Below are 24712 nucleotides of genomic sequence, written 5' to 3'. Positions count from 1 at the left end.
GGTTCTGCACATTGATCCACCCTGACCCCTCATGTGCCATCAGGGTTCGGCGTTGCTGGTGCAGCAGACATTACCCAGTGATTCTTTTTAGGACAATGAGGAGGAACGTACTCTATGCCTTTGTCATTATGATCATCACTGCCAGAATATCCGGCGGGGCGCCACGGATGGATCTGGAAAGCGCATGGAATGTGCAGAATGTTACCAAGTGTTGGACTGGAATGTGGAGCATCTGGCACTGCCAGCTGGATCAGCTTGAACATGCACGTGTGTGGGGTTTTTTGGTATTATGGTAAGATCCTCTGCTCTTCTATGACTGACTGTTCCTCATACAGCTGCTCTTCTGCTAAGAACAAGGGCTTCAAGCCCGAATTGCATCTCTTACTGCAAATTCAGGTAAGAATGAACATTTGGGCAGTTCGGAGAGCGGCCAAATCAGTTTGGCGCAGACCTATAAAGCTGACTATCAAAGCTGGAGCACCTTCTGGCTCTGCCCAGAGGGAAGATGGGGTCATGTGGAATAATTCCAGGACACACTCATTGGGTATTGCTTCTGTTATCACATGGTCTGTGGATCTGTAACCATAACATCTGCATCTTAGCAGTGGAGCAGCACAGCTGATGTGGGTTCGAATGCAATGGATGAATGTGCAACCCCTTGTTCTGGGATCTAAAAGACAGCCATAAATGGAGTTCAATGGATCCCTTAAACCCCTTGGTGTCTGTGTCACTGCACCAGCTGCACAAATATATGAGTTGGAGAACAAAATACTTTTTAAACCATAAGAAACAGTTGAAAACACACAAGCTTTACGAAGGGGCAGGATATATGTATTATCTCATTCGATCTTTATTTCGGCCATTGGCCATCAAAGATATACAATAAAAGCATATATAACCACTATAAAATCAACATACATAATCAATCAATGCATACTTATACAGTGTAAAACCTTGGAATTGCATACTGGTAAAATTACATTTAAAACTGTAGACCTTGAAATTAAGAGGGAGCCTGCATCTTCAGAATGCGGATGCGAGTGTGCCAGACATTGGTGAGAAATTTTGCTAATGCAAACACAGTTAGGCTTGAAGCATCGGTTTTTAAAATTCTGTACATTGGGAGGTACTCCCTACAACCCAGGTTTCTGATCAGCGGTAGGAGCCAATATTTCATCGCTGCCTTGTAAGCTGGGCAAAACAGGACCACGTGTAAATCGCTTTCCTCCGCGCCAGCGCAAGCCGGGCACTGCTTGGTGGAGGGCGGTGATGACCAGGAGCTGGTAAAAGATCGTAGGGGCAATGTGCCATATCTCCATTGGAGAAACAGCTTCCTGGCCAGCACGGGGGAGATGGCGTCTAAAACCCTCTCCAACCTGTACGAGTCCTTACCTTGCACAAATACAGAAGTTAGTGACCCTTCACCCTGGCTGTCTAGGGCCATGGCTAGTTTCTGTTCATGGTAAGCAATGGCCAGAGCTCTCCGTGAGATGTTTAATGAGGCATTATCAGGGTCGGACCAAAGGTCAGGAAGCCCCAGTATCGTACAGGATTTTTGGATACATTTTATCCAGGGGATCAGTAGCGCTTTCGGGTGGGTCATTAGCTCCATCAGTTCCGCCCTATAGGCAAAGAGTTCATCGCTACTCCATAGCCTTCGCCAGAAGGCTATGGGTCTCAAACCTATTTCGTCAGCTATTGGTCACAAACCCAGATCTAGCCTCAGGGGGAGGAGCGGGGTGCTGGGCGGAAGTGCAACTATCTGTCTGATGAAGTTGTTCTCAGTTAAAGACAGACTGCGGCAAGATGTATGTCCCCACAATTCCGCCCCATACATAGTGGCACCCCTGGCCTGTGCCTTATAGATCTGGATGAGCGGCCCCAGCGGACGGTATGTGGAGCCATTCATCATCCGCGCGATACCCCCTGTAGTCTGTACCAATTTGAGGTTGGCCCTGCTCTGGTGTGATCCCCAAGACATAGTTTCATTGAGAGTTACACCAAGATATTCAAAGGTGGAGACTCTCTCGAGCCGTGAGGCTCCCAATAGCGGATTCGGCCACAATTTTTGACTTGGGTTCAGGACCATAAACTTGGTTTTAGCCGCATTAATTTCTAAGCCCCTATCAGTGCAAAAGGACACGAATGAATCGACGATCCTCTGTATCCCCATTGGGGTTTTGGACAGCAGCAGGGTGTCGTCTGCAAACATGATTGCAGGCACCCTGCTGCCGTTCAATTTGGGGGCGTCAGTGTATTCAGTGGCATTTAGGTGGGCGATTACCCCGTTGACAAAGAGGCAGAATAGGGTCGGTGCCAGCACACAACCCTGTCTAACCTCTCGGTCAACGGGGAATCTATCCGTCAGTGCCCCGGACCTCCCGCACCTCACTCGAGCATAGTTGTTGTGATGTAATCTCTGCAAGATTATCAGGATATCCGGGGGAACGCCCATCTCAGCCAAAACGCTACATAGTTTCCCTCTGGGCACCAGGTCGAAGGCGGCCCGCAGATCCACAAAAATTGTGTATAGGCTGCCGCCCTCGAATATCGCTGCCCTCCAATAGATGATGTTCAGTCGGAAGACCTGGTCCACTGTGGAGACTCCCTTTCTAAATCCCGCCTGGTACGGGCTAAGAACACCCAACTCTTCTGCCCAATCCTGGAGCCGGTTCAACAGTACCCTACCAAACAGCTTCTGTGACACATCGATTAAACTGATTGGTCTGTAGTTGACTGGGAGGAGAGGCGAGCCCTTTTTGAATGTGGGAACCACCTCTGCCCCCAGCCAAGTACTGGGGATTTCCATGCCGCTAAGAACTCCATTAAACAGAACGGCAAGGTAGGGGGCCCAGACATTGGGCTCCTGCTTAAACAGGTCCCCGGGTAGGCCGTCCAATCCTGGCGCCTTTCCCGAGGTGAGTCCTGCTATTGCAACCTTGACCTCACCCAATGTTATTGGATCCCCCTCGTAATCAGGCCAACCAACACCGGTGTCGTTAGTGGGTTCTACCGGCTCAGAGCTATAAAGGGATTGAAAGTGTGCCTGCCACACCCCTGGTGCAATGTTTGGCTCAATTGCCGAATGGAGATTCCCTGACCCCCCGCTTACTATTCTCCAAAACATTCGGTGGTCTTTTATCGCTAAGGACTTAGTGAGCTCCTCCCATTGGTTCTCCTCCCATTCAGTTTTAGCGTGGGCAATAAGTTTTTTGTATGCCCGTCTGCTTTCTCTTAACTGCTCCCCACCTAGACCCTCCTTGATGGTTCTAAGGGGTTCCCCCTTTGCCCTTCTGCAGGCTGTGTTGTACCATGAGGATTTGTATGGCTGCCCCCTCCTTGAATTCTGTACATTACTAAAGAGGTTGGGGGCCGCAGCCTTTATGAGGTCCTCATGGGCCTGATATAATTTGGCCTGTGAGTCTTTATTGCCAACCCCGGTGGCTAAATCTCCCACAGTTTCCAGAATAGGAATTAACCCTGCGTAAAGCCTCGGGAGTTTCTCTTCGCTTGAGGCCAGTTGTTCCCACCTGATTCTTCTCCTGTTGTTTTCCAGTAGAAGTTCAGGTTTGCTCCCCTCCCCAGACGTTATGCAGGTTTGAAGGCCAGGGAGAGTGAGGTCAAGTTCAAGGGCATTGTGATCGCTGTCTAGCCTTTCCATAACCCTAAAATCCTGAATAGCTGGCCAGTTCGCTATCTGTACCAGGACATAATCCAAGCGAGATTCTCTTCCCACTCTGTTATAGGTGGTTCTGCTAGGTATGTCAGATCTAATACGCCCGTTACAGGCTCTAATTCCAAACTTTAGGGTAAGAGCTGTGATCTGCAATGCTACAGGAGTCCATGCCTTCGGGGGGGAGCGTCTACCGAAGGCACTGACCACCTGACCTCTTCTTCCATTGGAAAACCCTCTAAAAAGCCTGGCAATGGCTCAAAATGGGAGTTTAGATCCCCTCCCACTACATAGGGTAGATCTCTTGGTATTTCGGATAGATAGTCCGAAAGTTCGTCTATGGTGGGCGATTCCCTGGCAATTCCAACTGGCCTGGAGTAGATGTTTATTAAGGCGAGTTTCGCTTGATTAGGCCAGGACAATAGAACCACAAGGATATCGTCGGAGGGGGCCGGTAACCGTGTAGCCTCGCAGCCTAGGTGGGATGCCACCCAGGTTGTGAGCCCGCCTGAAGGGCGTCCTTTGCCCTCCCACCTGGCCGGGATGGAAAATGACTGAAAACCTTGGTGCCCATAGTCTTCCCTTGCCCAGGTCTCCTGAAACATCCCCAGTCTCAATGTAAGTTTCCCAGTCTTGCGCGGCCAGCTTGTTAGCTAGTCCGGCCACATTCCACCAGATTAGTCTCAAATGTTCAATGATGGGAGTTGCCGGGATAGAAGAGTGGGGGGAGACAATTCCGGGTGTTACACCAGTTGTTGCATCAGGAAAATTGTCAGCGGTGAATCCAGACGGCTCAGGGAGATCACAGGAACCATTGGCCAAGGTCGCAAGATTGTTAGTGGACAGTCAATCAACCCCGTCAAGCCCGCTCAAGCAGTTAAAGCGGTTGAAGTGGAAATAGGGTGTATCAGGTGGCTGGTAATTTGGACGTCGGACATATTCTTTGTGTCTGGGTCTCCGTTCTACCCTTGTCCAATTGCCTTGCGGCGGGTCATAGTGCATGCGGACGGATGGGAAAAAGAAGGAGACTGGCAAGGTCTGTATGGTGGAATCCAATGATCTGTTTGACCCTGCGCAAATATGTAAAACAGTACCAGGGTCCCTGAAGGTCACCATTATGCAGTCCCCTATTATTGTTTTCCTCGTCTTCCCCAACCATGGCACCCTTCTGACCATAATGATCTTGTTGTTAAAGTGTGGTGGTAGGGGTCTGTTCCAATTCAGCCATTTAATGACTTTCTTCTTAAGAGATTGGAAATCTTCGTTTTCACCCCTTTGTAGAGAGGGGGCGCCCGCTAAAACCAGCATAAGGCTATTGGCTTCCGGTGGCAGATCTGGTCTCCGTAGTCTTTGAGCGGGCTGGCCAGGAGGGGGAGAGGAAATACTAGCATTGGGGGGGAACCCAGGATTTATGCCTGGCTCTAAACTGTGGGGGGCAGGGTCTATTATCTGAGGAGGCATGATATTTAAAATGCTTTGTGGGGTCGGAACAGGGATAGCCATAAGTGGCTGCAAGGGGAAGCAGTGGCGGCGCCCTGTGAAGCTCCTACATTAGCACCCTGTAGGTCTCCTGTGTTAGGGGGAGGGTTTTGTTTGTTAGGGAGGGTTCCTATAGGTGGATTGGGCCCCGTAGTTCTAGTCTGCTTACTAACCGAGGTGTTCAGGGTAGTTAGAGTTGCCTCTAGGATGGTAAGCCTGATCTCAACTTTTTTCAGGCTTTCGCTAATGGGCAGCAAGAGAGAGCGGAGTAGGGATTCTATACTCCCTACAGATGTAAGGGGGGGAGCTGTGTTGGACGGGTTAACCCCTGGGTCACTGTTAGTAGCAGCAGTGATAGCACTTGTGTCCTTAGGAGAAGTAACGGTATGCACATTATCTCTGATCCTGACGGGAATGAGTGCAGGCTTGTGTTTTTTGCCAAAGTCTAAATGGGATATTTTGGTTTTCCCCTGTCCCCCCCTCGTCTTCCTTCTGCGCTTGTTTTGTGGGGGGCCATGCAGTTCCGCCACAACAATTTGCTTAGGCTTGTTTTTCTTGATTTTGTCTGGCGGGGGGGTTTGGGTGACCAAGTCAACAGCCATATTGGTAGAGATTGAGGGTGGGATGGCCTCCGTAATCTGTTCGGACAATGTACCGGAGATGGTAATGCTATCCCGTAATAGCAGGGGGACGCCATCTTGGGTTGATGGATCCTGGCTATCATTGAGGGTGCCCTCCTCTTGGGTAATGGGATATGGAATTATCTCGCTAAGGGGTCTGCTTTTCATGATTTCAATGGAGCGGCGGCGCTCTGCCCTGCGCTTCTCTAAGGAGCTTTCTTTTCCCCCTTCTCCCTTAGCGGATTTAAAATAGTTGTCCAGAGTCCCAGTATTGCTTCCCCCCACCATTGATGGGGTTTCACATGGTGCCGGTGAGGGCATGTCCGTGACCTAATCCTTGGTTCGGCTAGTGTCAAGAAGGTGCAGTCGAAAGAAAGTGGGCCCGGCCCGGCCTCCTACGGCCTCTGACGGCCACAGACGGTCCCGCCCTTGTCCCGGGCTTCTCCCGGCGCACTCCCGCGCAGCGGGGTTCTCGCTCTCACTTGTAGCCTTGAAGTGGGTAAAGGAAGGGGGCGGGGCGATGAGGGAGAGCGGCCCTGCAAAGTGCAACAATCAACAGGTAGTCGGAGTGGGAGCGTCCGCAGGTCAGCCCGTTTCTCCCAGAAGGGACACGCAGAGCCAAAGTCCAGCCCCTACTTTCAAAAGCCAGGGAGGAGGCGGCGGGAAGAGGACCAGCTGTGGCAGATTAGCGCACTGCCAGCTGGTCCTCGCAGTCCCGCTGCTAGCCTTCGTTGGTCGTGGCTTCACTCCCTGGTCAGCTGGGTTTCCGGAGTAGGTGCAGCCCAAGTGTGCGAGCGGCACCCGCGGGGCGGGGGCCGCAAAGCGTGGGTCCGGTTGTAAAGTGCAGCAATCAACAGGTAGGCGGAGTGGGAGCGTCCGCAGGTCAGCCCGTTTCTCCCAGAAGGGACACGCAGAGCCAAAGTCCAGCCCCTACTTTCAAAGGCCAGGGAGGAGGCGGTGGGAAGAGGACCAGCTGTGGCAGATTAGCGCACTGCCCGCTAGTCCTCGCAGTCCCGCTGCTAGCCTTCGTTGGTCGTGGCTTCACTCCCTGGTCAGCTGGGTTTCCGGAGTAGGTGCAGCCCAAGTGTGCGAGCGGCTCCCGCGGAGCGGGGGCCGCGAGGCGTGGGTCCGGTTGCAAAGTACAGCAATTAACAGGTAGGCGGAGTGGGAGCGTCCGCAGGTCAGCCCGTTTCTCCCAGAAGGGACACGCAGAGCCAAAGTCCAGCCCCTACTTCCAAAGGCCAGGGAGGAGGCGGCGGGAAGAGGACCAGCTGTGGCAGATTAGCGCATTGCCCGCTGGTCCTCGCAGTCCCGCTGCTAGCCTTCATTGGTCGTGGCTTCACTCCCTGGTCAGCTGGGTTTCCGGAGTAGGTGCAGCCCAAGTGTGCGAGCGGCTCCCGCGGAGCGGGGGCACGAGGCGTGGGTCCGGTTGCAAAGTGCAGCAATCAACAGGTAGGCGGAGTGGGAGCGTCCGCAGGTCAGCCCGTTTCTCCCAGAAGGGACACGCAGAGCCAAAGTCCAGCCCCTACTTTCAAAGGCCAGGGAGGAGGCGGCGGGAAGAGGACCAGCTGTGGCAGATTAGCGCACTGCCCGCCGGTCCTCGCAGTCCCGCTGCTAGCCTTCGTTGGTCGTGGCTTCACTCCCTGGTCAGCTGGGTTTCCGGAGTAGGTGCAGCCCAAGTGTGCGAGCGGCTCCCGCGGAGCGGGGGCCGCGAGGCGTGGGTCCGGTTGCGTGGGTCCGGTTGCAAAGTGCAGCAATCAACAGGTAGGCGGAGTGGGAGCGTCCGCAGGTCAGCCCGTTTCTCCCAGAAGGGACACATGTAATGTAATATCTAAAACATGTTTTCTGTTTCCTCCCCGGTGTAAAAAAACAGCAATATCTCTCACTGAAAACAGATCAGCCTATCAGCATTAACATACCATGACTGATGACCCTCATCAAAATGGATGAGTGAAATATGGGGAGAGTGGTAGGATAGGAAATCTATTCTGAGATGCGATTACTAACACCGTAAGGTTCTGTCGTGATTGAAAATACATGCATCAACGTGAACGCCCTGGTAGGCGTGCACAGGTCAGGAGTTGGGGTCCTGCGTAACCTCAAAAACATGCGCCTTTAATACATCCTCGAGTACCGCAGTAGGGAATGAATACCAGGAAGCTGGAATCCCGCGTGCACCGCACCTCAGCAGCGTCCTCGCGCCCGCATCTGCTGGGAGTTATTGTTCCTGCATAGCATTTGACAGAATTACACTTTAGCACGAAGGCAGCAAATTGAAAATTTGATGAAGGATAAAAGATCATACGAGAGAGAGAGGCGTGTGCACCAAAAATAGAATGGAGATGAAAAGAGTCGAACACAAGTAATATAAATAGAAACAGCCGGGAGAAGTGCAGGTGGGAAATAAACATTCATAATGGAAAATCTCATTAGCAAAGCTGAAAGGTAATTTCCAAAATGTGTAAAACATAATCAGATTGTTAGAGAGATACTCACGGCCAGGGCGGAGTGCAGTTGTACAGTTCGTGGAAGGCCGAGCCTTGAAGAGTGTCAGTTAATGATTCATATTGCATTTATGTGTATTTATTTGTAATGCGTCAAGGACAAAACTTAATTGGTTCTTGGTGCTACGGCAGATAACACATTGTGGTCCAGTGACGTTGGAGGCAGCTCGTGGTTGTCTTAATTATCGTGGAAGTTTAATAAAGCGTTGACGTAAGCCTGCAGCGGCTGCGAGGGCTGCAGACATCTGGGAGTCCAAGCAGAGCAGAAAGGGACGGGGGAGCCGAGTCCAATCTACGCGTTATGTCCCTATGTAGTATCCCTATGTGCCATCCTACAAACGTAGCGTAGCAAGAATGACATAGGCCATCGTGCAAGCACGGAAAATGAAATGGCCCATTGGACGGCTATTATTGTAGTAAAATACAGCAATTGTTAGGGTTCAATGGACCCCAGTGGAACTGCACCTACTGCACCAATGATACCTAGGAACTTATCTAACTTCCTGGCTTTTAGAAAGTCACTAAAAACTAGGGGGCAGATTTATGATGCCCTTGCGCTGCAATTGCGTCACTTTATTTGACACAACTGCGGCGCAAACAATGCGCCCTATTTAAAACGTGACGCATCTAGGAGATGCGTCACGTTCTAAAGCCCTGCGCCATAAGTAGGCGTTCCTGCGCAGGGGGGGCGTTCCGGCGCAGGAACGCCTCCTGAAAGTGGCTGAGTGAAATCTATGAGATTTCACTCAGTCACTTTCAGGCCAATGCTGCGTCAAAACCCTGCGCCTGCTTGAAGCAGGCGTAGGTCTTGATGCAGCATTGTGTAGATGGGGCACCCCCGAGCCTTGCTGGAGCTGCGTCGGGCTTGCGACGCAACTCCAGCAATGCGCCACATTTCCGGCACGGATGCGTCACGCATCTGTGCCGTTTTTGCACCATGATGCACCACATTATAAATGCGGCACACCATGGGTGGCGGACCTGTGGCGCACTGTGGCACACGTTAACTGGCGCATTACTGGGGATGCGCCAGTTAACATAAATCTGCCCCATGGTTGTTTACTCCCCCCCTGTAGACTTTTATATGCTGGCTTCCTCCTTCACACTATAGACAGCGCCAAGAAGCCGTAGGGCAAATGCAGCGCTTAAAAAAAAAAAATCAATAGCTATGCCCCTGGCCTAAAGATTTCTCAACCATTTATATTTAGGGGGTCATTCACTATAATTTCAGGCAATGCAGGTGCAGCATTGTGTGAAAGGGAGAGTGAAGAAATGATTTGGGGCTTATTTATGAGTCCTTGCGTCACATTTGCGCCACTGATGCGTCACTTTTTGTGATGCACCAGCAGGGTAAATAATGTGCCATGTTGCGTCATATTTATAAAGTGAGGCATCGAGGAAGATGTGTCACTTTGTAAACCCCTTCATCACATTATACCTTCCCCAGGTATAATGTATGCCGGGTGGGAGTTCCGACGCAAGTAAGCCTCGTAGAAGTGATGACCTGAAATCTATGAGATTTCACGGCGTCACTTCTAGGATACAAATGCATCAATATCGCACGCCTGCCTCACTAACATAGGCACATTTGAAATGGGACTTGCCCATGTGAATTGACCTATTGATGGAGTTGCGTCTCTTTTGTGACATGCTCCAGCAATGCGTACTTTTTGCGGCTACATATATGTCAGAAATACTAACATATCTGTATCTCACTGCGACATGATGCGTCATACTGTAAATATGACGCAACAAGCATGTCGCAAGGAGGGCGCAATGAAAAGTGATGCATCGCTGCGTGAAAACAGCGATGCATCACTTTTCATAAATGAGGCCCTATATATTTACCAAGATATAGATGCTGTCTCCTTGCACTGACTCCACAGGCGCGCTGTGCTCATGACGGAGTGGTTCCGTCACGCCGCAGCCGCTCCGCCCACGAAGCACTGATTCCCTGCCTGTGCGGGCGAATTAGTGAGTGGGCAGAGCCGTGACGGAACCACTCCTTCATAAGCACAACGCTCATGGCTCGTGATGGAGTGGTTCCGGGGAAATTGCCAGGTTTTGCGTTTTTTCCCAAAGGCAAGTTCGTTTGCAATGATCTCAGTTGATGTGGGAGCTCATTCCACAGTTTTGGTACCAGGTGTGCAAAAGATCTTCCTTCCCATCTTGATCTTTTAATTGTGGTTGTGCGGAGAAGGTGTAGATGGGAGGACCTTAAAAGTCTGGTAGGGGTGTAGGCGAATATCAGATTTCTAAGTCTTTCTGGGCCCTTATTATTTATTGCTCTGTGTGTAATGCATAGGGATTTGCATTTGATCCTTGACGCAATCGGCAGCCAGTGAAGATGTTTGAGAGAATCTCCTACGGAGACGTAGCTCGGGACTTTTAGCAGTAGCCTTGCTGCTGCATTCTGCACAACCTGAAGTCTCTTTGTAACATTTTTCGGTAAGCCTAGGTAAAGGGAGTTGCCATAGTCTAGGCGCGAGACTATTAGGGAGTAATTGACGTTTTTTCTTAACTGCTCTGGGATGAGAGCTAGTATCTTTCTGAGCATTCTTAGAAGCCCGTAGCAGTTACCAGACAGTTTGTTTGCTTGGTAGTCCATTGTAAGGTTACTGTCCATCCAGAAATCCAGATTTTTTATAGCGGGTTTGGGGTCAGGAGGATTACCCATACCGGTAGGCCAACAATCCAGTTGTTTGGGTATGGCCATGTTACCTAATATCATTAATTCTGTCTTCTTTCCATTTAGCTTTCGGCAACAGTTCAACATCAGCTGTTGGTTTCCTTGGTTGGGGCCATTGGACAGGGAGACATTCAGCTGGGTGTTATCTGTGTAAGATACAACAGAAAAGCCAAACTCCTGCACAATAGTGACAAGCTGTAGCACATATACGTTAAATAGCGTAGGGCTGAGAGACGAACCCTATGGCACACCACATGTAATTGGCAAACGGTCAGAGAAGCAGTCTTTTTCCATCACTTGGTAGGATCTGTCTTCCAAGAAAAAGATAAGCCAATTCATCGCTTTATCCCAGATTCCTACTTCCCTTAGTCTATCTTTTAGATGGCATGATTCACTGTGTCAAATGCCACACTGAGATCGAGCAAAATAATGGCGGCGGACCCTCCATTGTCTAATAGGGCTTTGAGTTCTTCTGTCACTACAATAAGGGCAGTTTCTGTGCTGTGGTGAGCGCTAAAGCCCATCTGTGTGCGGTGGAGAAATTTGTTCTCCACCAGATAGTTGACTAATGTCCGGTTTCTCCATGAGTTTGCCAAGAAGAGAAAGTAGTGATATGGGTTGCAGATTTACAAGTAGATCTGGGTTAAGAGTTTTTTTTTTTCAAAGTAGATCTGATTACGGCTTGCTTCCAATATGTAGGTGCCAGGCCAGAGTCTAGTGATTTATTGAGTATGACCGTTAGAAGAGGAAGAATAACCTCTGTCACTTTGTGGAGGGCCTGAGAGGGTGCGGGGAATAGTGGGGACCCTTGCATTCTGGTTTGATTAAATACAGTAAGAATATTACTCTTTTGGGCATTATCACCCCTAATATTTTTTACCAATGCAGCTGTTTTTTGTTAATACTTTGCACAGAGGCTATGCCAACCAGGCCCTAGTACATGTCTTCTGGTGCCTGCAACTTTTTGAATATGGCTACACTTCTAACTGGCCTATTTATCTTACCTATATGCCCCAACCATATGATACCAAGTATACTCAGGGACTGTAAGTTATATTGTGCCATCACTAAAACATGGTAGTACAAAACATGGCTACAGGCCTAGCCACCAGAAGGCTGACTGTGAAAGCTTAAAGTGAAAAATCGACCTGTCAAACTATCCTCTTTTGACAGACCTAAACCCTCCTTATAAAAACTAATAAGTTAGGTTCAGGGCCCGTAAAGCAGGGTGCATGGTATCTAAGACTAGGACATTATTTTGTAAGTAAGTAAGTAATCTTTATTTAGCATAGTTACTTAAAACCATTGTAGTATAAAAATGAATTAAGAACAGAAAAGATAAAACTACAGTTTTAAAAGACTCAAAATTTAAAATGTTCACATTTCCTTATGACCGATGTGCTTATATTTGGACTTAATATTTGTAAGTTGTTGCTCAATGACTAGACTAGGACATGTAAAAGTTAAAAGTAAAACATGTAATTACAGTGAAAAAGGCCTAAAACACTATTTTCACAGTAAATGGATTAACTGTTCCCTAGAAAAACTGTGAGAGTTAACGTTAAACGTAAATAAAGTTATCTCCGCCTAAGAAGAAGATGACAAGTTATTTCATTTACTTTTTTGAGATATTAATTATGAATCCAATTCATTTGTAAAGTTAGATTTGTACTGAATATTTCACAAAAGGTATTTTTAAAAAAGATACCTTTAGCCAATCTAAAGCCTCTAGAAGCTCATCTGCCTCAGCGTTCAACTATTCTTCAGGAGTTGAATAGCTAGACACCATTCCCAGTGGCAGAAAAGCTGCCCCAGAAATGGTTTTGAGTTACCACAGGGGAGGGTTTGTTTATTTCCCTGGCCACACAATATTAAGGGGAGTATAGGGGCATTGACCATAGGAAGGCAGGTTATGCCATCTTGGTTTTAGGTAGAGAGGGACAGTGTGGGATTATTTGCAATAAGGCACACAGTAACTGCTGTAAAAGTGGGTAGGTTTACCCCCAGGAACTTTTTCCCTATTGGTCAGGAAGGGGCTCAGGAGTCACCCCCACTTGCAGGTTAATGATAGGCATCTTCAAGGCACCCTCTTCAGAAGACTACTGGACCTTAGAAAGAGGGACTGCATTATGGTATTGTGACTTCTGTGGAGACTGAAAGGGCTGGACCTATTGCCATTTGACCCAGGACAAAGAAGTGGACTCCAATATTCAGTTGACTGACCTTCTTTTAAGCTACAGGGACACAAGAGCAGCCAGGTGACCACTTTCCTGCAAGGGACCACCTGACTAGTGTCACATGGACCTGTTCTAGAACCTGCTGGTGGCTTCTATTGGACTGAGTCCTGATCCTCAAGTGCTGTCCCTGAGGTCCTGGAACCATTGCATCTTGTTGGAGTGCTCTCCCACTACCCACATTGCATAAACTGGGACTTTATTTCACAATTCTGCTTGGAGAACCGACTGAGACCAGGGATGCCATTGAAGTTGCAGCCATCAAGGTTGAATCGCAGGTCAGCCTCAACTTGCTGGTTTGCCCCGCTGAAGGACATACGATTTCCAGAAAAGTTTCTAACCTGAACATAGAGGGCTTCACCTACACGGAAACCAGGCCTTGTCCAATCAACTTGAGGCCTGTTTGGGCTTGGACTTCGGACTTCGCCCACTCTGAGCTTTCCCACCTTTGTCCAGGACTGCACCAGGACCCTGTGCTTCAGCCACCCACTGTCATCTAGTTCTGCTTTGGATTCAGCTTGCATCTTGCCCTGTCAAAAGCTCATCAGCTGCAGCTTTTGTTCCTAAATCTAAGCCCGAAAGTAACTCCTTGACCGGGACCAACCTGGTTGTTGCATCCAATCCACGCACCATCGCGGTCAGTGTTAAACATTCCCCGTCGCCTGGCATTTGTGCTTTTCGCTTTTTGGCATTCTTTTTTATTTAAAACTTAAAAACTCATGTCTTCAATTCCCCTTATTGGGTTTTTGTCATTTTGGGGTAATTTTATTCATTATAATATCCTCCAATTTTATATTTTTGGGTGGGGATTTTATTGTGTTGTATTTTTGACATTTTATACTTGATAAGTACTTCATAATTTTGTACACATTTACTTAAGTTAAGCTTGTCTGCTTTGTGCCATAGCTACCAAGTGTTCAGCTCAGGTTTAAATTACTGAAACCTTTACTTTGGCTAACACGAATAGGGCCCTTATTACTTGTCTTAGGCTACATTCCTCCCCAACTAAAACTCAATTGTCTCACAAATATCTTTTGTTAAAAAAAATACATGAAACATGCTTTGACATAAACCATATATGCAGATGCACAGAGTATAATATGATAATAATTACCATTTTTGAGTGGGCGAGGCTTCACCCCGCATGAGTCAAGACCCATCCCAACAATCAGCAATTACGATAAGTAGTGTATTGTGTGAGAAAGTCATCCTTTTTGTTCAAATCAACACCATTTTTTGACTGATTCTGGTGGTAACCTACTCTGAAAGCGCCCTATGCGCTGCTAACCAGGCCCAGGGCCAGTGTCTGTGGAAATGGTTATGGTAATTAGGTGTAATTACAATTGGTATGACAACATACCTGTAAGCCCCTAGTCTATGGTAGGGGCTGTAGGTTTAGAGGCCCAGCAGATTTAATGTGCTAAAGTATGCACTGTTGTATTGCCTGCTGTCATTTCAAAGGCAGCCCTGCTTTGCAGGCTTGTTTTAAAAATACATTTTATGTAAATTCGACTTTGAAATTAAAGGTACTTCCAATGTCTTAAGCTACCTTATTTGTACATATAGGCCCCCCCTAAGGTCTCCCCCAGGTGCCCCAGGTGGTACAGTGACATTTAAAAATATGCTGGGACATTTTAAAAGATGTTTATATGTCCTGGTGAGGAAAACTACCAATTTTGTTATTCCGTGTTGTAGCACATTGGCTCCATAGGCTAACATTGGAATATTTTAATAAAAAATAACTATTGATTGGAGTGAGCTAAAAAGACTTAAAAGACTAGTTATGATAAATCCAACAATGTGCCAATGTTAGATTTATTATAACGATTAAAGAAAAGAAGTTATAGAACTTGCTTTTCTGATTACTCAAAATCTGGCCTTTCAGCAGCCTCTCCTGATTAGCCAACCTTTGACAGGCTGAGTCAAGCTGCTCTGATGAGGTGTGAAGTGGCCTGCATATAGACAAAGGACATCTGGTGGGAAGAGATCTGCAGCTGCAGAGCAGTAGGCAGCATGGGGGTGGAGTAGCCAAACTGGTCTTCAAAGAGGAAATTAGAGTTAGGACAGGAAACAGGCTCACCCCCTCTTCCTGCACCCCCAGCCAGCGAAGCCAGACAGGAGCCTCAGTAATTGAATTAGCAGAGTGGCTTGAAGGGGTGTGTAATGAAAACTTAGCCACACCAGTGGGTTGGCTTAGCCATATCTTAACCTCTGGGAGAGAGTTTTCCTATTTTGAATTTTAAAAGAAAAGTGCTTTCTGGGGAAAGAATATGCCACACTTTGGAGGAAGCTGTCATGCGTCTGTGTAGCACCCTGTACCCCATTTGTAAGGGTTGCTTCTCCTGCTTGTCACCCAAGAATGCTGGATAAATATGGGAGACCAGCCCAGCAACTCAGATCCCTGCTGGAAACCTCAAGAAGGAGAAGGACTGGCTTGTTTGGAACCCTGGCCTGCCCCAAGACGATTGAACTCTGAATGACTGCGCCTGCTGCACACTTTAGAACTACACCCCTGAGGACGTTTCCTTGCTTTGAAAAGTGAAGGAGTGAACTCCCTAAAAGTGACAGGTTAAAATAGTTCCACCTGCATCATCAACAGCAAGAAGAAATCAGATGAACATCTTCAGCTGGACTTTAAAGGATTTTTCCAGGTGCACTGTGGGAGATGTAGAACAACTCAGAGCTTCTGGAACCTTGAATTTGTGTTGTGGACACTATGGAACCACAAAAGGAGCTTCTGGAAGATGATCCAAAGGTTTGAGAATATTTGTAAGATTTTAGTTAAAAAGGTTCATAAGTTGAACCGCGACTCGGCCTGAGATTCAGGTTTGCCTCACTGAAGATTTTTGTCATTGATGAGACTGTTAGGAGGTAACCGAGGCTTTGCGCTGAGCCAAGCCACCATCGTCAAACTCAAAGCTGGCCTGTTGAAACGCTCCAAAAAACTGACTACGTCAGAAGGTAAAAGCTTGTCTAGGCCCAAATGTGAAGTATATCTAACCTGTGCTCCATCACGGTTGGCCTGAAACTTTTAGTTCTTCTCAGTCAAGCCTGACCAGATGTGCCAAAGTGGCACTTTTTGCTTTTAGGCACTAGAAAGTGTTTATTCTTTAAAAACTCATATATCCGTAAAAATATTTTGTCATTTTGGTGTCATTTTAATCATACATTTTTTTTCCTCTTTTTATAAATTGGTGTTGCATTTTTATTATGTGTTGTGTCTTCCTTACTTAATGTATTGGTGTTTTAAAATTCTTTACACACCTGTCTCCTAAGTTAAGCCTGCCTTCTTGCAGCCAGCTACCAACGGTTGAGCAAGGAAATCATTTATTGAGACCTTGACTGGGCCTCATATTTTGATTGTGACCTTATTGCTCGTGGTAGGTACCTACTTACCCCTACTAGTAATCCACTTTCCAACATATTATATTTTGAACAAACGCATAGATATCATTTATTTAGACTTTATGTGCCCAATAAATATATGAAAATACACCTTATAGCAATAACACTATTTTTCCAACCTTATCTTATTCTTTAATACTCCTGGGGATTTCATTTCAAATATAAAACAAAATTCTGTCTTCCCTCTTCTAATCAAGCTCTAAAGAAACAATTGATGATATTATTTTTTATGAATAATGTCTTCGGTCACAATCACGGACTGAGGGCCTTATTTAAGATTGGCGGAAGGGAAAGTCTGTCACTAAAGTGTAGCCTATCGTGCTTGCAATACTGCGGACAGGATATCCGTCACCTATTGACAGAGTATCACATACACCAAACTCTAATTAAGGCTCTAGGTATTGGTAAAAAATCCAGTCTTCTTAGTTAGTTTGCATTGCAAAAATAGTCAAATTCTTATTTATAATAAAGTAGGTCAAAAACTCCAGTCAGGACTACATAGCAAAACTCTGATTATCGCCATTACACTAGTGCTGCAAGGACCTAATTTTGTTGACATCATCCACTGCAGCTGACTACAGTTAAGCCTCAGTTTAACCCCTTGCATGCTGCCGCGATTCTGCGCCTGTGCGGCACATTCCGATCGCAGGTGAGGTCATGGCGGCCGGGAGCCGTCATCAGCACACGAGCACTGTGTGCCATGAAGGCTCCCGGCCATCATCAGCATGCAAGGGGTTAAGTTGCTCATTGGTAAATGTAAAATGGTTAATTCTACCCTTCACATGCATCCACATTTTAACTGCCATTGAGATGATCTTATTACAAAAGAGAACAGTCTACAAAGAGTTCCATAATTCCTGAAAGCAAGCCTTTTCATAGAGGTTATAAGGCAAATATTGTTCCAACATTCTATGACTACTAGCAAAAGACCTTCAATGTCATTTTCTCTCCAAAAATCTTGGAGTAATCTTAGATATTGAATTTGCACTCAATGCCCAAGCCAATCGCACTGTGGCAACCTGTGTAAAAGCACAACATTTGTGAATAGGGACAAGAAGGGCACATACAAGGTTTCAAAGAAAAATGGCTTTATTGCCAATAAGCTGCAGCTGAGACAATTTGCAGGACTGCAAAGTGATCTGGTTTTACAGAGAGGAAATCAGTCTTTATATATGTTTTCACAGACCCCTGACACATTATTCATTAACTACTACATTGTGGTCTGACCATCTCAGCCACGTGTACATTACAACATCATGGTGCATTTCAGAAATATGTCTACGTTCACACTTTACATTATTCCTGACGGATCTGACCATGCAGATACTGGTTAATCTTTTACACCACTACCTCCTGACCTACAGCCTTGGTCGGTTATCTTGAAATGTCAATGTGCACTGTTTGATCTAATCAGCAGAGGCCCGTGTTTTCTGTTTTCCCCATGCGAATGACGCACATGCTATTTGTGCTGAACAAACACTTTACCCCTTCACCTTACCCAGGCAAGGGCAGAGCAAACTTGACACGTCCTAGGTCAGCAAGCCCTTTCTGGGAATTGACTCGCTGAACTGGCTCTGCACACAGGTGAAAGCTTGTGAATCATTAAACAAGTTGGAGTTACAGCAGAATGGACACGTACACGTTCACTTGCAATTCTTTCTGGTTTCAGCTGAATTTCAGACAACTTAATTTTAACCATTTGTGCAGCATGGAGCTACCTTCCATTATGAGTGGCTCATATCATTTACAGGCAGATGACAGACATAAATTAATATAAACGACGGTTCACTTTAATGTATTCATTCAACAAAGGGCCAACTAAGTTTTCATCTTTTACAAAATGACCCTTTGAACCTTAGTTTAAAATAATTTCATCACGAAGCATATCACAATTTAATAATTATATTGCCCATTCTTATCATTGTCAGAAATGTCTATGTTCGTCAACTCAGTAGTGACTGTTTGCATCAGCATTCTTTCTTTTTCCTTTGATCTCCTCCCTTGGCATTTTGTCAGCTGTCCCAATAGTTGACAGCACATTGGCAGGCAATTTATTAATAGACAACAGCCTATTATTAGTAGGAAAATTGTTATGAACACCATTCCTATCTTCCAACCCCATGCGCTCAACCAACTCCAAAGTGAACCTTCTATATCCCATGTACCAGAATCCTGATGTGCTTCTACACCTATATGATGCAATCTTTTTATTGCCTCCCTGACAGTAACAGAGGAGTCAGGGACATAGGTGCAACAGGACGCCCCTATAATTGCACAGACTCCTCCCCTTTCTGCTAGCATCATGTCAAGAATCATTCTATTTTGTAACAAAACTAATCTCACAGCTTGAAGCTCTAGTGTAATATTTTCAAGTATACTTGTCGTCTCATTTATTGTTGCTTCTAGTAGTCTGGACAATCTACGTATATCCCCTGAGTTGATAGATGGACCAATCCATGGTATCACCCCTTTAAATATATCACCCGCTATCTGTGATGCGGTATCTATTTGATCCACACTTCTCCTGCCTCGCCGTGGTGCATGTCTTTGCATGTCCCTTCGTACTTCTTTTGTGTCTTTTATTGCTATAGCAGGTAATACAAAACCTAGGTGACAACAACCACTCCAACTTGTTGGAAGCCATGTATAAGCCTTCTCTCTACAAATGAAATAAATTGAGTCACCTACGTAAAGTGGAATGCTAATATTTCCGGCCGTCATTTCACATGTCATGTTACAATTAGTACTATTGCCCACCTGATAGGTCCCATTACTCTTAATATAAATACTCCATATTACATTGTCTTTTCTTAATTTTAACTTCAAAAATGGTATATTCTTATTTGCCTCTTTTGATGGGCCTGCTATCCCAGTGCTTGTATTCTGAGTTGGAAAGAGCGGAGTAAAGATGTCAGACAGGGGGAATGTTGCATTCTGTTCTATTACTTCCGTGCAGTTCCCCAGAGTCAGAATATCTGCCATATATTTGTTATATAATGTTCCTGCAGGTGGAGCCCTAGTTGTCCCTCCACCAGCAGTACTTTTCTTTAAATTCTGCAAAACAGCTAGTAGCTCTATTTTTACTATTGTTATGTAAATGGCATAACAGGATGCTGCAAAAGGCAGTGGGACTTGAACCAGGGGCCAACTTCCGTCTACAGAAGCTGGGAATTGCAAACATATCCAGCAATCTCCCCTTGTTAATATCTTATTGGTATGATGCAACAAAGTCACAAAGGAATTGTGGTGCATATCTTCTCTGTGGGCTATTTCTTCAGGTGACAAAGTGTATGCAGGTATGATAGCAGGGGGTGTTGGTATCAATTGTTCCATGGGATAGAACACGTCCAATAAGTATACAGTAATTAATGCTAGCAATAACAGACAGAATATCACCCCAGGTATGCACATTTTAGACTTGTACCATTTTTTCTTCATTTTTAGAGCTGTATATTTCCTATTCATACCTATCTATTCTTATACTTTCTTTAATTGGATGTAGTGCTATTGATGGCACTATGTTGTGGATTATCACTGTGAATCTTTACTATAATATAAGCTAAACACACAAAAAGCATGAACACATATAAGGTGAGGCTGTAGCACAGAATATATTGCAAACAGCTATTCGTTAATATTTCAGATGGCCTCTGAGAATTTCTTGGTACTTCTCGCCTCCCAAAGATATGCATGTAATTCTGGTAATGCACGACCCTTTGGTCACGTATTTCAATCTTTAGTGCAACCTTACTTAATTTTTACAATATTGTCCACTGTACCTCACCCTAAAGGTAGCTTTTTAAAGCAGGCTGTCCTGCCAACCTGTGAAAAGTTATTTGCTGGTTGCTGCAGCAGCACGGGTGCTCTTAGTGACAGGAGGACTCGCAAATACCTCCCGGATCAGATCATCTACTAATTGCTGCAGTGGCACGGGCACTTTGCAGTTACAGGAGGACTCGCAAATACCTCCTGGATCAGTTCATCTACTAATTGCTGCAGTGGCACGGGCACTTTGCAGTTACAGGAGGACTCGCAAATACCTCCTGGATCAGTTCATCTACTCAACGTTGTACTGGCCCACTTTTTACTAAGAACTCCCTGATGAAGTGTGCTATACTTTTCTTGTTCTGCAACTGAGCTATTACTCCTGGTGGTAGTGTGCAATATACCCTAGTTGAATTTTCTCAGTCAGAAAGTACTCTGTCTAAAGCTTCTTGTAATGCTATACTGTTTAAGTCTCGCATTAGCTCATATTCTAGCTGATCAAATGATTCCTGGATGTACAGTAGTGCGCTTTCGTTGTTCTCTTCACCGTTATTCCCAAAGTCAAAGATATTTATTAAAATATCTGTTAGGATGATATCTAGCAGTAATACTTCATCTATTTCCTGAAGAGGATCAATTATAGGTATTATTGACATTTCATCTCTGTCTTCTTTGTTGACCGTAAATTGTACCTCTTCTCCTCTTTGATCAATTCCGGTGTTGGCATGTGCTGCTGACCTGGGTCTTGGCTGGATGTGGTGTCAGGTGGTGCCCTCTTGATGTTGCTGGCGTGGATCTAGGATTTGTTGTTGGTGCACTTTACCGCAGTCTTCGTGGTGAGCAGGACTTGCTGTGGACCCTTCCAGCGAGCTTGGAGACAGTTGGACCTCTGGAATGGCTTGATGAGCACCCAGTCCCCAGGTTTAAACTTGTGTCCTTCAACTTGCAGTGGCTCTGGAAGGGCCCCCTTCACGTGCTGGTTGATAGAAGCAAGAGTGCGTGTAAGTGACATGCAGTAATCATTCAACAATTGATTCGTCATCATAGGCAGAGCATTTTTGTCTGGAACTCCCCAAGCTACCATTGGCAACCCAGTGACTATTTCATGAGCACTGAGTTTGGTCTTGGCATCTGGTGTGCTCCTCATGCTCATTAGGGCAATAGGTAATGCATCCATCCAGGTCAATTTTGTGTCAGCACATATTTTTGCTATCTTGAGAACGCCATTTTTTCTTTCTACTGAACCGGCCGCCTCTGGATGATAGGCGCAGTGTAGCTTCTGCTGTATTCCCAAGGCTTTGCATGTCAATTTTATTATTTCATTACAGAAGTGGCTGCCATTGTCTGAAAATATGGTTTTTGGGACCCCAAAGCGTGGGATCAAGTCCTTTATCAAGCACTTGGCTGTTGAGATGGCATCATTGTGTTTTACTGGGTATGCCTCTATCCATTTTGAATACATGCACACCACCACCAGGATATACCTATACCTATACTTATTTGTAGGTGGCATCTCCACATAGTCTATCTGCAGGGCTTCAAATGGCATTGTTGGTTTTTGAAAGTGACCTTTGGGTACTGGAGCATTCTTACCCACATTGTACTGTGCACATACCATACATCTTTGACATATTTCCTGTGCTGTTTTCCTTATATTCTTGTTCACCCAGAACTTGTCCATACAATTTACTATGGCATCCCTGCATATGTGTGCCGGGCCATGCATGGCCAAACACATGGAGTAGACCATCCTGTCTGGTAACATATATTTCTCCTTGGTGTCATTCATCCAACATCCTTGAACAAATGACCCGTCCTTTGACCAACCCATCTGTTCTTCTGCTGTTGCTCCTTGTTGCATTAGTCTTATACCTTCAGTTGTTAGATCTAGTGACTTCACTTCATCAGGTAAGTCTTGGGCCACTAGTACTAGTGCTGAATTATTTCTTGCTGTCTGTTTTGCTGTTGTGTCAGCAAATGCATTTCCTGGCCTACCTTGTCAATAACTTTCTTGTGAGCACTGCATTTAATTATGGCCAATTTCTTTGGAAGTGCCAAGGAATTAAGTAATTGAGTGATCAGCACTCCATGCTGTATCTTTGTGCCTTGTGAGGTAATAAAACCTCTTTCTTTCCATAGTCTTCCAAAGGAATGTGCCACATTAAAGGCATATTGGCTGTCTGTGTAAATGTTAACACACCTCCCTTCAGATAACTCACAAGCTCGTGTGAGTGCCACAAGTTCTGCTGCTTGTGCAGACAACTCAGGTATCTTACAGGTCTCAACTACAGTTTTATTTGTTACAACTGCATAGGCTGCTAATGTATTTCCATCCTCTGTTCTAAGGCAGGAACCATCCACCCACAATTCTCCTTCAGCATCTGCATAGGGTGTATCAGTCATATCTATTCTACCTTTTGTTTGCTCCTCAGTTAACAAAATACAATCATGGTCTGAGTCCACTAGATCATCAGTGGGAACAGGTAACAAAGTGGCAGGGTTAAGAACATTACACTTGTGAAGTGTTACATGTGCTGCAAATAAACAGATCTCATACTGCGTGAGCCTGGCTTTTGTGAGGTGTTGAGTACGTGTCTTATTTAATATCAGCTCCACTGCATGTGGTACATAGACATCAACTTCATGTCCCATTATTATGCTTTCTGCACGTTGTAGTGATAAGGCAGTTGCTGCAACAGAACGTATACAGGAAGGTAAAGCCTTGGCTACAGTATCCAAGGTGGCAGAGAAATATGCGCATGGTCTTTTGTGGTCACCGAACTGCTGGCATAGAACCCCAAGAGCACTCCCGTCAGACTCATGAACATAGAGTTGGAAAGACTTAGAATAGTCTGGTAGGCCTAAAGCAGGAGCAGAGCAGAGAGCTTGCCGAATGGCAAGGAAGTTTTGTTCATGTTCTGGTAACCACTGAAGGGGTTCGGGCGTGTCCTTGTGGGTCAGGGCCAATAAGGGTTTTGAAATCAAGGAGAAGTTAGCAATCCAATGTCGACAATAACTGGCCATACCTAAAAAGGCTCGCACCTTTTTTTGGGTGCGTGGCACTGGTGTCTGTAGAATCAATTTAATGCGCTTATCATCCAATCTTCTCTGCTCTTTCGACAGGATGTGTCCTAGGTAGGATACTTCCTGTTGAACAAATTGTATTTTCTCTGGTGAAACCTTGTGACCACGTTCAGCTAAGAAATTTAACAAAGTAATGGTGTCAGTTGTACATTGTGTCTCAGAGATGCTACCAAGTAGCAGGTCATCTATATATTGTATTAGCACAGAATTAGGTGATAAATTGAATGTGTCTAGTTCTCCTTTCAAGGCCTGGTTGTAAATGCTCGGGCTCTCTGTGAACCCTTGACGGATATGACAGAAACAGAAGGTTCTCCCGCTTACAGAGAATGAAAAGAGGTACATGCTACCCTCATCTACTGGAATTGAGAAGAAGGCATTTTTTAAATCCACTACAGAAAAATATGTCATTTCTGGTGACAATGTTGACAATATTGATACTACATTTGGGACAACCGGGAACTGTGGCACCACAATTTTATTAATTTCTCTGAGATCAACTATGAATCTGTAAAATTTTTCATCAGTATTTCCATCGCCTTTTTTTAAGACCGGAAGAATAGGGCTGTTACAAGGACTGCCTGATATTTCTTTAACAATCCCTTCTTTTAGTAAGTCAGCTACTATATCCTGCAATCCCTTTAGACCCTCTGGAGCTATTTTGTACTGTGGTATTCTTGGTAATTTCACATTCTGTTTGACTGTAATTTTTACAGGTGTGATGTTCATTTTCCCAGTGTCATTTTTGTGTTTTGCCCATATCCTTGAATCTATCTGATCCATTATTTGTGCTGCAATATTTTGTATTCCTATTGATAGGAAACAGTTGCCCATTTCCTGTGCCATTGGTCCATCTACTTCCAAGAAAACTCCGTCTGCAGTGCACTTAATTGTGGCATTCATCTTTTTTAGCAAGTCCAATCCTAACAAATTAAATGCACATTTGTCTGATATAAGGAATGAATGCGTGTCCTGAATTGGGCCTATACTGTATTTCAAGGGTGCTGAAATTGGGCTTGTTACAAGTATGTTGGTGAATCCCACGGACTTATTTATTTTTCCCGAGAGAGGAACATCTGGAAACGTTTTCTTTGTTAAGGAGGAATTGGTGGCCCCTGTATCTATTAGTAATTCCACAGGTGTACCTTCAATCTTACCCCTCACATATGGTCCAGTGGGATCTACAGGGATTACCATCCTCTGTATTAACTCTCTCGGGCCTCCCTAACTAGCATAATAGTCCCATTCCCCTTGGGGCCCGT

This window comes from Lissotriton vulgaris, chromosome 8 (genome assembly GCF_964263255.1).
Source record: "Lissotriton vulgaris chromosome 8, aLisVul1.2, whole genome shotgun sequence".
Classification (NCBI taxonomy): domain Eukaryota; kingdom Metazoa; phylum Chordata; class Amphibia; order Caudata; family Salamandridae; genus Lissotriton; species Lissotriton vulgaris.
Note: the sequence above shows the minus strand (reverse complement) of the source record.